The following is a 3,550-nucleotide window of genomic DNA, read 5'->3' on the forward strand; positions in this document are numbered from 1 at the left end:
TCCCGTGGCACGCCGCCACCGCCACGGACCTGCAGCTCCCGGCCGGAACCGCCGCGTCCCGACCAGCCTGCCACCCGCGGTGGCCCGCCGTAGCAGCCACCGGCCGCGCCAGATCTGGGCTCGGGCCCCAGACCCGCGCCCTCCACGCTGCAGCGCCAGAGGAGCTCGCCGGTGCGCCACATCAACCCCGCCACCGCGTTCCCGGGGCCGCCGCCCCGGCCTACCCGCGCCAGAGAGCCGCCATCGCCGCCCCCAGCCGAACCCGACGGCCGCCGGCGCCACGGCGAGAACCTCCCCCGACACCATTTGGCGGCAGGGGCCCGCCGCCACCGCGGCGAAAGGAGCCGGCGGCAACGACGGCGAGGGGTGCAGGGGAGGGGGAGCTTGGAGCGGCGGCGGGTTCGCCCCCGGTGCCGCCTGGGTGCGACACGGGGGGAGGTGGTGCCCGTCATCCGATATAAGAATTGGGTAGTCATAACCCAAGAGCAATACGGGATCGAGGGTTTTACTTTTGGTAGGAACCCACACTGTCTGATCATATTGCCTAGGAGCCTCGTAATTACCATTCTCATTCTAAAACTAACCCTTCCTTTCTAGGTTATTTTTTTTGTGGAGAATTGACTTCTTGAAGACATCATAAAGGGTTTGGTGCCCTTTGAGACTTTTGAATATTCTTGTTTGAAGTAGGTACTTGAACCTAGTATTTTCATCAGAGATAATAGTGGTTTCCTCGTAGGCATTTCTTTCAACAATATTAGATGGGTCCCGATACCTGTGGTGTGAAAAGGTACAAAACTACTGTGTGTTGCGGATGTTGGCGATCTTTGGGTGGTGCTTCCCGGTGCCGGCTCGTGCTGCTCAGTCCGGCTGTGTGTCATCTTCGAGACTGGTGGAAAGGGATATGGTCGTCAATGGACCAGCCCGTGAAGTGTGTTCCGTATCTAGGGGTAGTCCAGTGGATTTTTCGGGGCGAGGCCGCCATTCTTCAAGCTCTTGGGTGAGCATTTGTGTGCTTCGACGGAGCGGCACCTTTTGTTCCAACCTGAGGGGGGCCGTGCCCCCCAGCCCTGATGGAATTTTTTACTAGGTATTAGTAATTATCTAAGTAATGGGGTAATGGCCCATCAAACCATCGTGCACGCACGCACACTTCAGGCTCGGTGCTTCCTCTACCACGCTCGCCTCCATCCACCATCCACCAGTGAACCTGCCGCCATGCCGCCGCATTCGCTCAGTGCGACGGCGCCGATGCCGACTCGAAGCTCGCTCTAATCTGCGGGCGTCACCGGCGAACATCCTAGCGCCGAGGTGGGAGGAACAAGAGCATCGTCGTTGCCTGCTCCTTGCCATTGGCCTCGGGGGTCCGGTGGTCATCCACGTCGGCCGGCCTGCCGGCCACCCGTCGTCACCAGTCGCTCCTCCTCGGCTCCTCGTCTGTAAGTGCTCTGTGCGACTGCGCCCACTGCTTAAACTGTTGTAATTTTGGAATTTGGATCCCCGTCTGTGTGTAGCGTTGCATCTTTATGAGTAAGATAGTGGAATTTTTGTTGCTTCCTGTAGGAGTTTGATTAGTAATTTATCAATTAGTATGCCTATACATCTGATCTAATTGGGGATTTTTTGTGTTTTGCGTCACAGATTTGTATTTGTTCTGCTAAGTAGTTATTATAAGCTGTTCTCAAAAGGAGACTAGACTGATCAAGTGGCCATGGTTAAGGGCAGCAGCGACAACATTGAGTCATACTTCAAAAGACAAAGGACAGAAGCAGTAGCAGAAGATCAAGCGCAACCTTTACACCTGCTTCTTGAATTGGAACAGCAACATGAAAATCAAGATGAAGAGCCTCAAACAAATAATTCAGTTCCTCTTCCTTTTGTATTGAGAGGTACGAAATTCTTGGAGCGAGACCCTGCACTGCGACCCCAAATTTGGCAATACCCACCAAATCAAAGAGATAGTGTGCGGAGATCATATTTGTTGCTAGGCCCTATGAAATCAAAATTGAAATAGCTAGTAAAGCTTCTGGTAAAAAGGACTATCGGTGTCGCTTCCAATATAAGTGGTTTGAAAAATTCCCATCATGGCTAGAGTACTCAGAGGACACTCATCGTGCATTTGTTTATTTTGCTTTGTTTCTAGCAGAAATTTCTCATCAAAAGGTGGCTCTGGTGTATTCACAATGCATGGTTTTGATAATTGGAAGAAGGTGAACGATGGAAAATGGGAGTCATGCCAATAATTTGGGTTGTTCACATAGAGCGTGAAATCACATAGAAGTACAGTTTTGAAGATAATTTAACGAAATTCAAGAGCATGAGGGTCGAAAAGCCGATCTGTAGCATCACTCCTTTTGTAGTTCTTCGTTGGCTTAGAGAATGTCTTTGGAGTTTGAGGGTAGAGCGGTATAACCATGTAGACAAGTCGTATATGTTGGTGTAGTTAGTTCTCTCATGAAGTATATATTTCTAATCATATATGTATTTTGCGACCGATATGGATAATACACGTATAAATTTGCCTGGAGGCTACAAATTCTGGTTTGTTGCAGTTGGTTAAATTTCTTTTATGTCTTTGGCCTCCATAGATTCTTGTCAAGCTCCGCCATTGTGGTTCATGTTTCTGTTGTAACTCCTGGTCGGTTGATGATTTTATTAATTCAAAGCCGGGCTCATCTAGAGTCTGCTGTATAAAAATACTATGTAGAGAACATGTTTTTTTTTAAGGATATTCAGTCAGGCAGGCTGAGTGAGGCCGAAATGCGAAGTGACCAAAAGCCAAATACATCCCAACTGAAGGTGTTGAGCATTTTGGAACAGTCCTCCAATTCGGAACACTCCAAAAATCCGCCTCACTGCGCCAGCAGCAACCAGAACCCATTTCTTATAGAATCGCGCGCGACAATTCCCAGGATACATTTTATAGAATATAAACGGAAACTACATCCCCGGTTTCGCCTCTTTCCACCTAAGGATCTGAAGCAGCGCCAACTACTCCGCGCTTACCACCCGCGAGAGGCGCCTTCACCGCCGCGCCGGTCCACCCTCCGCGGAAGGTGTACTGCGTTCTTCCACAGCTCCAGCTTATACAGGGTAAATGCTCCTGCTCTGGGTTGTGTTCTTTTTTTTGTTTTATTAGAAGTATTTGGTTTCGTACTCGTGGAGCCCGTGAGTGTCAGATCCTTCATGGACTTCGCACAGCACCAACAGCAGCAGCACACCATCCTTCATGGACTTCGGCAGCCTGTCGTCTCCGTCCGCGCGTAAGTCGATTGTCAGGATGCCGGACGAAGGCGTTGCCGCGTAAGTCGATTGTCAGGATGCCGAACGAAGACGTTGCCGAAGTCCAAGAAGCCGCCGCGCGGCCCCGTCCGCGTTTAAGTCCCAGAAGCCGCCACCGCGAAATCCAACCAAGCAGCCGCCGTGAAATCCGACCGCGTAGGCGTCGGCGTCGAAGTTCAAAAAGCCTTCGCCGTCGGCGTCGAAGCCCAACCAAGCAGCCGCCGTGAAATCCGACCGCGTAGGCGTCGGCGTCGAAGTTCAAAAATCCTTC

The 3,550-nt window shown here is 51.4% G+C and overlaps 1 long non-coding RNA gene across 1 annotated transcript; it reads left to right on the forward strand.

Annotated features, from left to right (window-relative positions):
• The first annotated feature begins 989 nt into the window (after positions 1-989).
• LOC123155555 (uncharacterized) lies at positions 990-2,414 on the forward strand. The gene is made up of 3 exons (XR_006477491.1): positions 990-1,436; positions 1,639-1,886; positions 2,144-2,414. It is a non-coding gene; the product is annotated as an uncharacterized lncRNA (long non-coding RNA).
• Positions 2,415-3,550: the final 1,136 nt, after the last annotated feature.

The sequence above is a fragment of the Triticum aestivum genome, chromosome 7B (assembly GCF_018294505.1).
Source record: "Triticum aestivum cultivar Chinese Spring chromosome 7B, IWGSC CS RefSeq v2.1, whole genome shotgun sequence".
Classification (NCBI taxonomy): domain Eukaryota; kingdom Viridiplantae; phylum Streptophyta; class Magnoliopsida; order Poales; family Poaceae; genus Triticum; species Triticum aestivum.